Below are 13840 nucleotides of genomic sequence, written 5' to 3'. Positions count from 1 at the left end.
TTATGTAACCATGTCATGTGAAAATTATGTTTATATGACAATATTGTTCTGTATACTCATATGTTGCAATTGTAACTTGAGTTAAATAAAGATATGTTCTGTTCTGTTCTGTTCTGCATGAAGCTCACAGTTTGTTGCTTAAATAAAAAAAAAGATTTGTGCAGTCTTGAAGTTGGTAACGACATTCTATTTAAAATTTTGAGCGGGTGTTTAAAATAAAGAACTTTTCACAAAAACCGCAACTTACACGTAATATTGTATTGTAAGGAAGAGATACAAAGAATGGCTACAAGCCTCTAGTTCTTTATAAGATGGTTATGTGTTGTATGTGGAAATTATATATTTAAGTTAATATCACTTAATTTCTAACATCACAAAACGACCTTTGCAGCATCAACTTATTTCAACAACCTTCAACTGCTAATTACTTCGATGATTTTGAACGAACTTTTATTGTATATTTCTTAGTAATGACGATTTCATAAAGTTTTATTGAATTGTTACCGGAAGCTGAGCTTCTTGTGACCACTATTAAACGCATTTTTTGTGTACGTGTATTCGTTATAAAGTTTCCTATTAAGTTGATATTAACTATAGCTATTAACTATATAGTATAGAAATTTATCGGATAAGAATTATAAGAATTAAACAAAAACAACTTATTGAACAAAATCATCAAAGTCCCACAACTTCGAGAAAAATACACTGACGTGGAATATCGAGCTGCCATGCACAAATCCTTTAACCTATAGAGCTTACTACGGTCCTCCATTGAATTTTGTCCTGGAAGGGGATTACTCTTGTTTTAGTGCACATCTTTTCTTGGTGATAAAACGTCCCATTTAATTTCATAGAAAATTATTGAAGATAAAATCAAATACAGGATAAAGGAACAGAGGAACGGATGCAAGTCTCAGTCGGCGACTGGACACTAACCCGAACCATACAGGTTCAATGGATGTACGTGTTTGTAAATTCGCTTTGATAGTATGTTCGATCATTCAAACACCATCAGAGCTCATCGCCGCACAATATAAGTTTAAACAATTTAAGATACAATACATTGTTTATCGCATTTTCCAGGGTGGTGATTTCAGCTTTATAAACAATAGGCGGGGAATGTTTATTTAATGGCCATTAGGTCCGGATTATTGCCCCTTTACTAGAGATCTGCTCTTTGAAGTTCCAAAGGCACTATCGATGATACAGAACTGAAGATGCCTGAGAAATACTGATGATAGACAAAACTACTTAATTTATTTACAAATGTGTGATAATAAATTTTTTTGAGATAATTATTTAAAACACTTTGATGCAAGTGATATGATAGTTCAACAATGAAACCCAGTCGTTATGACATAAGCTGAAAGAAGAACATCCGTGAAGAGGCTAGATTATTGCATTTTTGTTGAAAATTGAAATTTTAAGAAAAAGTATTTTTTGAACCGAATTTGTTTAGGCGATATTTGTACAAATTTTAATGAAATATTGTAATCAATGAACATTAAATTTTAGAATCTACCGAGGTTATTCACGATGACTTCATACAACAGACTACCAGTATAAAGATAAAGTGCAGTCGAACTAATCAGGGGATTTTTGAAAAGTTTGTCAGGCTGCGGATATGTTTGAAATATTCCCTTGTTTGAAATGCTTTAGCTTTTTAAGCACATATATGAATGTTTACAGTGGGTGTTTCGAAAATATTTTTAAAGCATTGTTATAAAAAACCGGATGGGTGAGTTATTGTAAATGGTTACCACAGCCGGATCTTGAGTAATGCGGAGTGTTTCTTTGCTGATGAGGACACATTCAGAGGTGTTGTTGTGTGTACTGGTCCTATCCACGTGCATACGTTCAATAAAAACATCAGCCGCTGCGCGATTCTGGTAAGCCCTCAACGTATCTTATACACAATGTATTATTTTTTTATTATATTGATTTTTTTAAATAATTATTTAATTTTATTGTATTATTTTGTTAAGTTATTATTATTATTATTATTATTATTATTATTATTATTTGTTTGTTTTTCATTTTATTTTGTGTATATCATAATGCTTTAAATAAGAATGATACCGTTTTAAACTCGTTAATATTGTTGCAGCTATATATTTCTCATAATATTGTTTCCAAGTTGCTAATGGCAAATATTTAAACAGGAATATAGCCTCAAAGAAAGGCTGTAATAAGTTAGATTATTACTGATTATATATCCTTATATTACTTTTTACATTTGATTTCGTATCACATAATTGTATTAACCATATTTAGAATAATTATAAGTTATTTAAGCTTCGTTTGATAATGTTATTATACATTTATTCAGTGTTAAAATATAACATTTGGAAATGTTAAACAAAAATAAGAATCTTTTACGAAGTACTTTATTTGTTTCCGAATTACGAGTTTCTAAGTTCTACTTTTTATCAACTCCACAGAAAACATTAAATAATAACTCAAAATTTAACATATCAGAAATAATTTTATTCTGATACAACGCAGAAATGCAATTACCAATTAGGAACAGAAACAATGTCCTTTAAAACAGCATGGAAGTACTAGTGTTACAGTTGCTCGGGAAAAACCACTTGTTATCGCCTGCTCGCTTCACTGGCATTTTAATGTGTGTTTGTTTCTCTGTAAATGAATTGTTCATGATTTAGTCTACCTGGTCGCCTATTGGCAACTGCGCGTGCCCAATTCGTAAATAAACGGCGATAAAAACGCAAATAAAATACCTGACAACATGAGGCTTCCTTCCAGATATTAATGGCTGAAGACATACATACGGTTAGTTAGTCCACCGGTGTCAAAATCCAAGAATTTATTTATGAATTAAATGATTGCATAAATCGAAAGGCATTATTAAAAGATCAAATACGATAGCATTTATCAAATTGTAACGGTTAGGAAGTTAAACATTACAAGGTCTTCTATTTAAATGTGTAAAAATGCTTTGTCCTTTATTTGTATGCGATTATACAAACACAAGCCATTACATATTTACACAAATTCATGTATTCTATATAAAATACATGTACTATATAATAACAAGATAATATAAAAAGACTTCGTTATAAAATATGTACAACACAATTATTGGATGAGTTTAATAACATAAGGTAAACAAATTATCACGAGTGACAAAAGTGTATATACGGTAATAAAATTATCAATCGATTTAAAACAAATTAACTTCTGTTTCTTCTTTGAACAATTCATTTCAATAGAATGCAACCTCGAATTTTTTAACTGACTTAACGAAGGATAAATCACCATTTGACCAAAATACATTCGTGCGATTTGTCTAGTAAATGATATTGTGTAAAAAAAACACTTTGAATATAATCTTTAGCAAACGTTAGTAAAATCATTTCTTATGGTATTTTAAATGGAAGAAACGTTCACTTTTTGTTAAAGAATCACTCTCTATACTTTGTAATATTTAATGTCCAAATTAAATATGCGCACTATAATTTTTATTTTATTTTTCATTTTGATCAATACGTATATATATAGGATCTGGCACGAGTTGTCATATCATACCGTATTTTATTAAACGAGTTCAGGAATTTTGTTAGTAAGCGAGCCTTTGGCGAGCTTACTAACGAATTTCCTGGACGAGTTTAATAAAAATATGTTATGATATGACAACGAGTGTCAGATCTTTTTTATCACATGCTTTTAAATGAGCAAATTAAATAAATATTTACGCAAACATAATTATAAATCCCGAATGTTGTTTACATTTCGTGACTTCATTTGACGTTGCAACGTCATTACAGCAAAATAACAAAATGCGATTGGTCAATAAACGTAAACTAAGCCAGTGAAAACGCTTAAAAATGTTGTATTACACATGTGTAATATAAAAAAATATGAAATGGTTATATTACATGGGAAACAGGATATGGCATGTGATCAAAACATTTCTGTCAAACGGACGTTTTTTATCGTAGGTAAAACGTTCTTAAAACTCTGAGTCATAAAAAAATTGTATAGTGTACTTTTTTATTATATTACAACGCATGTTTGTAAACAATACACGTTGAAATAATATTCTTCACTGTGAAACAGGGAAATTGAATTCTTAAACAAGTTGTTGTTTTACAGAGATTAGAAATTGAACGTAAAAATAATGCAAACAATACGGGAAATTCTTAACCAAACCGGTTTCACCGATGTATGGCTATTCCCAGAATTTTTAAACAAAGATCACTTTATCCTGTTTTTCAAAAACAGATTACGAGACCAGTATATCACTAACTGGAATGTCAGTGTGACGTCAATGATCCCATATAAGGAACTAAATCCAGTATTTGAAAGATCATCGTATCTTGATATTGTTGTAAATAAAAAATCATAAGAACATTATTGCTAAAATACGTTTGTCGTCTCACAAATTATCTATAGAAACGGACAGACACCAGAACATTGGTAGATATCAACGCAAATGTATATTGTGTAACCTAAATGACATCGAGCATGAATTTCACTTTGTTCTTAAATGTCCTTATTATAATGATGTTAGGAATGCATTTATTCCGAAATATTATAAATTCCGGCCAAATATGTTCAAGTTTATTAAACTACTTAATAGTTCAAACAAAACTGTATTATAAAAGCTAGCCATGTTTAGTTTCTAATGCTTTAAAATAAAATAAAATGTCATATATATTTAGTGTAAAATAGTAATACATTTTTTACAAAGAAAATAAGGTCAGAATTATGTAATTATTACTATATTTGTAAAAATATACGCATAACATTGTACGATCACTATGTATTAACCCCATCCATGTGCCATTCTCACGAAATATGTTCGCGAAATATGTTTATTTCGTGTTTATTTAGATTAACTGTTCTTTAAAATGATGTGTGTTTATTGTGTGTACTTCAACGCATGCTGTTATTTATTTATATGTACGTTAACGACGATGAGCTTAACATGCTTAAGTCAAAAATAAAATATTCTGTTCTGATCTGTTCTGTTATCAATCATTTGTAATTGAATTCCTTCAATCAACTTCTTATTCAATATAATATCCTACATATATATGTTGTGACAATAGCTTTTTCATGCAGTTAATTGTATAAAAAAACATGTTTTTACCTTCTATATTGTATCTTTATAAAATCGTGAATATTTTTTAATTTAATTTATCAATGAAATACTCTACAAAAAGTTAAAAATATATCTTAACTAATCGCACATAGGTCTTCCCAGTGCATAAATATATAAATTCATGTCAGACGTTTGCAGTCAATACCAATTACACAATGTTATTCAGTAGCAAATGTCAGACCATGTTTATCTGAACGACACTGGCAATTAAATATGCCACAGAACCACCTGTTCTAATGGAAGGTAAAGAAGATTTTTGCAGTGCGATTGCAGTCTTGACAGTTTCATGGAGCTTTGACGATGTGCATTCAATTAAAGTGTTCAGGATTTAGTCTACCCGAGCCTTATTAGCAACACAACGTGAACCGCCTGAAAATAAGGGAGAAAAATACAAATATATTGTATACCTTCAACACTTACACGTAATCATACACGGTCGTTAACAAACTGGCTAGATAGTTTTATGCACTTATGTTATGTTTATGATGACATGGGAGATTTATTTTCTTAAATATTTGAAAAAAAATGTTTATTTGTGTTCCTTTGAGTCAGAACCATTTATACTAAACACTGAGTGAAATGGTGTGCATATCTTGCCTTTTCATCGAAAGATAAGTAGAACAGACCTAACAACATAGTCATTCGGAAAAAACCATATATGCCATGATAATGACCCTGGATAAGATACACAAACACAAATATTGGTGTCGTATTAGTATTGTTCATTTAAAGAAACATAATATAATTTGAATATGACATTATTATTAATGAGTGAGTTTTTTGTCTATTTTTGTAAGGCAAAGTTGTCCTTTTTCGTAATTACCAACGGATGTTGGTGTTTGTGGACGTGTAATTAGTAATATTTTAAAGAATCGACATACATCCAGTCAAGTAATTAAAATAACCATAACAATGCAAACAAAAAACTGACAGTGGGATGAAATGAGATGACATGAGGTTGTCATTGGAACAAGCACACAAACTGAAATATAGTAAAATTATTATTATATTCATGCCTACGATAACGCCGTTTACCTTACGATTTACCGACATGATCGTTGAGCGGTGATGTATAATATCTTTAACTTAATTGTAATTATAATACTTTTACTTTGATATGAACTTATTGGTTATATACGCGATATTGTGTCTTTCAAAATCGAATACTAATTAGAGGGACGAAAAAAACGCAGGGTCAATCTGTCACTAGGTCGCTTACCTGTGAAATGGGGCGTTTTCAGTTTCAAACCCAGAGGCATGATTTAAAAAAAATATTTGTGTATAGGACCACAATGTCGTGTCACATACCAAATATCAAGCAGTGTGCTTTGCGGTTTTGGATAAGTTTTTTATCATTATGTTCTGTAAGTCAGTCAATATTAAACCTTTTTAACCCTACACCATCAAGCATTGCTGATTTTACTTCGTGGAATGATTTTTATAACATTAGTGGGAGACCACTATTTTTATGATGTAACATACCAATTATTATGCCTTTTGGTCTTGTTGTTTTCGATAATGTTTTAAAGTCATTTCAATATACAAGTCTATATTAATTATGTGACCCTAGAGGGGCATGATTTGACGACTTATCTACACAATATAACAGCGCTGGATTTTAAGATGAACAGTTTAAGGTTATCGTGTTACATACGTCTATTCAAATCAGATGCCCCCTCGTACTAGATTGAACCGAAGGGCATGATTTGATCAAACTTTGTAAGGACGACTGTCTGATGCTACATTCAAAATATCAAAGATCTTGGACTTGCGGTTTCAGTGAAGTAAATTATTTAAGTTATTTACTTTTAATGTCCATATAAACCGATTGACCCATGGAGTGTGGTCAGTTTTGATCCTAGAGCTATGATCCGAACGAACGTTGTAGAGGACCGCTATATGCTGTTGCACAGCAAATATGAAACCCTGACCTTTGCGGCTTAAGAGAAGATTTTTAAAATTATTTACTATACAAGTCTTTATAAATCATGTGATCCCTGGTGCTTTGCATGTTTTGACCCCAGAGCATGATCAGAACAGATTTTTGAAGGCCGTCTATCCTATCTTACATCCCAAAAGCTTTGAGATATTAAAAATTATTATTTACTGTTAAGGTTTTTATACAAAAAATATATTACTCTTCGGGCGTTGCTAGATTTGACAACTTGAACTTGATTTAAACAACGTAATAGCGGACCACTTTACAATTTTAAACAGCAAATATTAAACATATAATACATGCGGTTTCAGAGAAGATGTTTAAATCTTTTAAACCGTACCCGGGTAAATTGTAGTAAACTTAAGAGTACTCGGGGTATTTTTAAGTATTACCTGAGCCGACAATGACCAATCAAGCGTAACATTGAAGTTTAATCAACAAGTGCAAAATGATGAACGCGACTGGTCATGAAATAGTATCGGGTGGATATCGCTGTTGATTACAATGACCAAGTCTCGATTACTGAAATATTTGTCAACCACAAATCCTTATTATTCATTATTGAATTAAAATACTTATTATTCATTATTGAATTAAAAAAATATTTTGACAGCAGTAATTCGTATTAAGAGCAACTATACTATAAATATTATCGTTTTCAATAAATGCGTCTGAATACTAAGGTTTGGAATGTTAAATATTGAACTCCATGTAACTTCTAATTAAAATACAAACCCTTGTTTGACCCTATCTGAAATGGTTGTATACTGAGCACGGAGTCGTCACAGACCTATCATCGTCCGCCACGGATACATTTTTGTCGAAATAGTACAGTCAGAAATACCGATCGAATGGATTGGGCGTAGAAGCATGCGTATGTAGTTTTAAACAGAGAACAGTAACCCCTTACAAAACACAAACGCGAAACCTTGACATATGCGCTTTGGTTATTGCAGATTATCATTTTTTAAATGTTTGACAAAAATTGTACGCACAATTAAGGAGAATTGCAGAACGAAGATATAATTATTCTTTAAAAAAAAAAGATAGACAGAATGGTATATGCCGCTAGGACATACAAATAATGGAATTTACTTATTGATGTGCTTTCCATTTTAATTAATAAAGAAAGAAATTACGTGATGAAAGAAACAGGCTTTGGTGTGAGTGTGAGTATAGTTGTGCTTCGAAAGGTAATTAAGACGAATGTCATTTCCTATATGCGTGCTGAGACGCTGTCAGTTATTCCATCAACTATTTAACTATATCCTAACAGAATGTTTCTCAGAGAACTTAATATGTGTCTAACTAATCTTCACAGTATTAATATATCAAACATTCAATACCGTTCATGCATTCAAAATGAATTTAATCATTATAGTTATATTATGCTTTTGAACCGATACATATATTTGGTTCACAAATGCTCCTAAATAACGTATTAAAATACAAGTTACTAAAAGGGGTTCGACTGCAATAAAAGTAAACAGTTCATATCGGCTTGCAAAATGAGTACACTAAGAAAAATCTTGCATACCACATAACACAACAAACCCTTTGATACATGATTTATTTGTTTGTCAATTTTAAAACCCGTGGCAATATACGATGCTTATTTGATTCAAGGTATGAAGAGTATTCACAATAGAATCAATGACCTCAGGGGAATACATTAATGTCACTGCATTAATATGCAGTATTGCATGTTTATTTTATAACCTTGGCATTGAATGTTTTATAAGTCATGATGAACAATACTTTAATATGCGGCTAAAAGCACCAAAGCATCGTTCATCGCATTTTTACTCTGGGCAATTTACCAATTTAATTATACCATTAATGTTTTCATTTTTTTAGTTTTTAGCTTTATAAATCGTTTCATTTAAACTAAACTGTTTCCAGAACTAGCTGATTCCTTACATGCATGTTTTATAACGCTATAATTGTGTTTGTCTATTACATACAAATTCTTATCGCCCATAAATCCAAAGACATCATATATGAAACTGTGCCAAGTAATTTGAAACGCAGTTAGTACCATTATAGATTCACATTGAATGAATTAAAACTCAATAAAATGATGCAATTTGTATTTGTTAAACCCTTACTCTGCATAAAACATACGAAATTGAGAAACCATAAGTATCGTTTTTATGTAAGTATAACACTAAATTGTACAGTTTTCAACCAATAAATAACTAAGTAGAGCTATTATTAAATTGGAAAACAATATAACCGATGAAATCTTTCATTCGTTTAAGAAGATAATCATGTCCATGTCCTTATCTTAAATTATTAGTTTTTATTTCATACTTGACAAAAAATGTGGGAAGAATCCCACCCGTGTGAGCTGTGAACAAAAAAAAACTGTTTAAAAAAAATTCTATTAATAACAGTAACTTTGTTTGTAATCAGAAGTATGTCAACTATTCTACACACAAAAACACTAGAAAAAAAACACTATTATCACTAAATATTAAGGTAATTAAAGTTGCCAGCTTAAATAACAAGCTTTAGAAAACACACTCCTTGCACAACAATAACAGAATGCATATAAATCGGACCTGTTTTCAGATAAGCAAAAACGTTGAGTATTTTATAATAAGTGTTACATGTTTCAAATATGAAAGTACAGCAAAATATCATTGTTGAAACATGTACATGTTCCAGTGGAAAAAAACCTCATTTTTTATCAGTAACAAAAAATGTGTTGAAGCTCTTGTACTTAAGATGTAACCTAAAGCTTTCAATTATTATTTTAATATTCTATCTTACCAGGAATCTAGAGTATAAACTTCCAAATTTTACAAGCTATACATTTAAACACTATTTTATTAATCCACTGGCGGTTTTATCGTACAACCCTATCAGTTTACCCCACGTACAATGGATGAAACTTCGTATACATATATAAGGCAATAAGAGAATTATGCACACATGCTTTTACCAGTTGGCAAAGTACAAGATAATGATAAATTAAAAACAACCCTTAAAAAAATAATAAATCAAAAGTAAATAAGATATAACCATAGAACTTGGTACCCACATTGAGCTATAGATTTGCCATATGTCTGTCTGCCAATAAATTCCTTATATCAACTGTCCGTCAATCAGTATTTCCGCAAATGCTGGACTAACGTTATACTAAAATAGATCCTAAAGTTCTCAGAACATACTAAAGATATTTGGATAAATCGTGGATAATATGTGAAAGGCAATGTGAGGAAATGTTTGACTTTTGTTGTTATGAATTGTTCAAAGGCCAGGTCACTGTTACTTAAGCGTTGAAATATTGAAATTATTTAAGAAGTTCACGGGGCATAATCATAAAACTTAGTATACACATTGGGAATTTATGTTTTCAGTTTGTCTGTTTGTCTTCCATTGTAAATATGTCAGTTTATATGTCAATCCACAGCAACTAAAATTGGTCAGGAAAAATCTTTAATTTCTTTGTGCTTTCATATGTACATGTCTCCTGATTGATTTCAGTTGTGTTTGTTTTGTTTTAATACAGAATACAATTAAGGCTCTGAAATTAAGTCACATACCTAGGCTAGCATGAGGTACAACTTCAATTTATCTCCTATGATAAGGTCAAATTAAGAGTGACCATATAGATATCAAAATCTGAAATCAAACAAAACATATTCACGCTGGAAGTATAACATAATCAAATTATACATATTCGTGTTGTTTTTATTTATTTGATTTCATTACAAGCCATCCGAAAAAATTACTTTCCGAAAAAACTGCTCCACGTTTACCAACACGATAACAAAGTCCGCGAATATATAAGATGTAAGACAAAATAAGACGGGGAAAGGAATATGATGAAGATACCGTAGATCTTTGGACCACACATCTTTCGTTGATCGCACAATTTCGTCAGACTCGTTCATTTGCCGAGTTTAACAGCTGAATAGTGTTTTATAGTAGCTACTGTGCCAACTATTCAGCGGAGAAAATGCAGCATTGAAAGAATTGTAATTACTTTCCCATGGTTTGAATGCCATGAACATAAGATATGATTAAGTTTTATTTTATGATTGCTTAATACGAGGGATCGCGTGTTGAAAATTGACCCTCCTATAAAACGAAGATAGGAACGCAACAAGAATAATTGAAAACGAAATATTCTTGACCGAATTTGTTTATGCTTTAATCTAGACAATATTATCGTAAATATAAATATATAATGTCTTCTTCCGTAAAGGATGCTTTTTGTTCGATTTGATTATATGCGGATGTGTTATAAACGGAGTTAAATTCATATGTCTGAAAATTTATTTATTGATTCAGTGATTGTGTTTGGGTTCCGACCTAGATCACAAATTAGTGTTTTAAAGAGATAAAGCTTGAACAGAGAAAATTAAAAGGGGCATTAAACATATAAATATTGTTTATAATATCGTATTTTCAAATATTGATAATATAACACACACACCCAACCTATTCAATAAATATTTATTTGAGGCATTAATAGGGTGCAAGCAACAATAATCTTTTTCAATAATTTTCAATATGTTATGCTCTATTGGATCGGTTCACCTGATGAAGAATAATTACAAACCAGTTTATATTTAGGAGATAGATAAATGATATGGCGCTTAATTATGAAGTGTAACCTAATCTCGTATTCATAAAAAATGGCGAATGCACTAGTTGCGGGCATTGTCTCCCAACTCATTCTGTATATTTGTTTTGCGTGTTTGCTAATTACAAACCCACATTACAAGAAAATATTTCGTCCGATGTTCGAAACAAAACACTCGTATGAATCATATAAAATATGCCCGAACTAGGTATCAAACATTTACAAATGTCACATCCAAACTAACCAATGATTCCTTTAGAAATTTCCTTTTTGGTAAAAGTCATTATAAAATCACTATTAATATTTGTGTAGCGGCTGTACAAACATAGACCAATTAATAAACGTTTCTACAATACAAGACCTATATAACATATGTTGGTATCATTGTTGCGTTTTCTATGCAGTATTTATTTTTACATAATTTAACAAATATTAATTGTCATAAATAGTATATTATTAGTATATAACTACAAAAAGGTTACAAATAAAATGCATGTTGATCACTTAGATTCTAGGCACGTAATAATAAACAATAAAACGATACTTTGTGTGATAAACATGTTATGTTTAAAAATATGGGTATTGGGTTATTATACCTTTTGTTGTCTACGTTAATAATGGTTTCAGTACTTACTTAAATATACAGAGAGACATTTGTATATGGCTTTTCTATCCTACCATACTAATGGATGTTTCATTTATTGTAACCTCGTTAACGTTTCTTTTAACTATCTTTATTTTTTCTTTTTCGAAATCGTGTATTTCTTTCTTATTATCGTCATGAGATTCATCGTATCATCACACTTGTTCACACACGTTTAAATCATAACGAAATTATATATTATGCATTATGTGTCATTTTTTTCATGCTTAAAGTGCAACAGTTATTACATGATTATAAAAAAACACATTTTTAAATGGCTTATTTGCTTGAAGCATTGAAGGCTGTGTTTTATCACTGATAAGATTTAGCTGACGGTTAATGTGAACAATCCACAAACGATCTAATTGTGCCTCTTTACAATTCTAAAAACCAAGTCCCAGAGTTTTATTTCGAAATAAGAATGTTATTATTGTAATTAATGTTAAATGTAGGCAAAATCATAAATTGGAACAAAATAAAACGCCGTTAGTTTTAATGACATACTTACTTGAAATATCAATGTTAATACTTGTATTTTGTATACAATTTTAAGCAATATCAAATTTACTTCCCTAATCTTAATTGAATGCTAAACGTAAATATCACCTTTAACCAGTTTCTATGATCCTGTTTGATGTGCTTACGAAGTGCTTATTTTAACTCCTGCTGTTTTATTTTGCGATCTATTAAATCGTGTTGTGCGCAATCGCTTCCTAGGATACCAGACACGACCTTTTAATGGGAGGGACTATTAAGATTTGTTTAAATTTCATTATTTTGTCTTAAAAACGTTATTTCATTATCCAATCTACGGGTGACGACTCAGTGCATTACATTTTACAATTGAATACTGCACTTGTCTGCATAAGTAGCAGCAAGGGCTAAATAAGAAAGTAAGATTCATTATTTTTGTATGTTGGCTACAGTTCCGTAATTTCTGCCCGTGCGTTCGACCGAAAACCAGATCCTGCGATTTCTCAAAAAGAACTTAGTTACTTAGATAAAAAATATGTATACTTATAGACGGTCATGTGAGAATTATGCACGACCCCGTTTTTACCATAGGTCAAATGCCAGGTCGCTGAACTTAAAACAGAACAAAACTTATAATGTATATCTTACTAAGTGAATAAGATATTATAATGAAACTGTGATAGTTAATAAAAAAATACATCATATTTTCTTGTTTAACGTATGAATTAAATTATTAGATTCTTGATGCTGATTTTGTTGTTTTATAAAGGGAATGAATCGTTGACGGGTATCGTTTTTTCCGACCATTATTTCTTTTACAGTTTTTCTCGGATAAATACATAAATACATCAATTTACCGAATCGGTAGTTGAAAAACAAAACGCTTTGTATGTCATCTGTAGTATGTTTTATATTACTTAACCACATTATAAATTATTATGGAGTATGGGGGTATGTCCACTTTAAGACGTCTTCAAGAGGACTCTGATGCATAGTTATGTATAACAAATAAATTAACAAAGTATTATCGATTATCGTTTCTGTGCTTCACAAGAAAGT

Source organism: Dreissena polymorpha, chromosome 5 (genome assembly GCF_020536995.1).
Source record: "Dreissena polymorpha isolate Duluth1 chromosome 5, UMN_Dpol_1.0, whole genome shotgun sequence".
NCBI classification, from domain to species: domain Eukaryota; kingdom Metazoa; phylum Mollusca; class Bivalvia; order Myida; family Dreissenidae; genus Dreissena; species Dreissena polymorpha.
The sequence above is the reverse complement of the archived record's forward strand: the minus strand, read 5'-3'. Positions refer to the sequence as shown.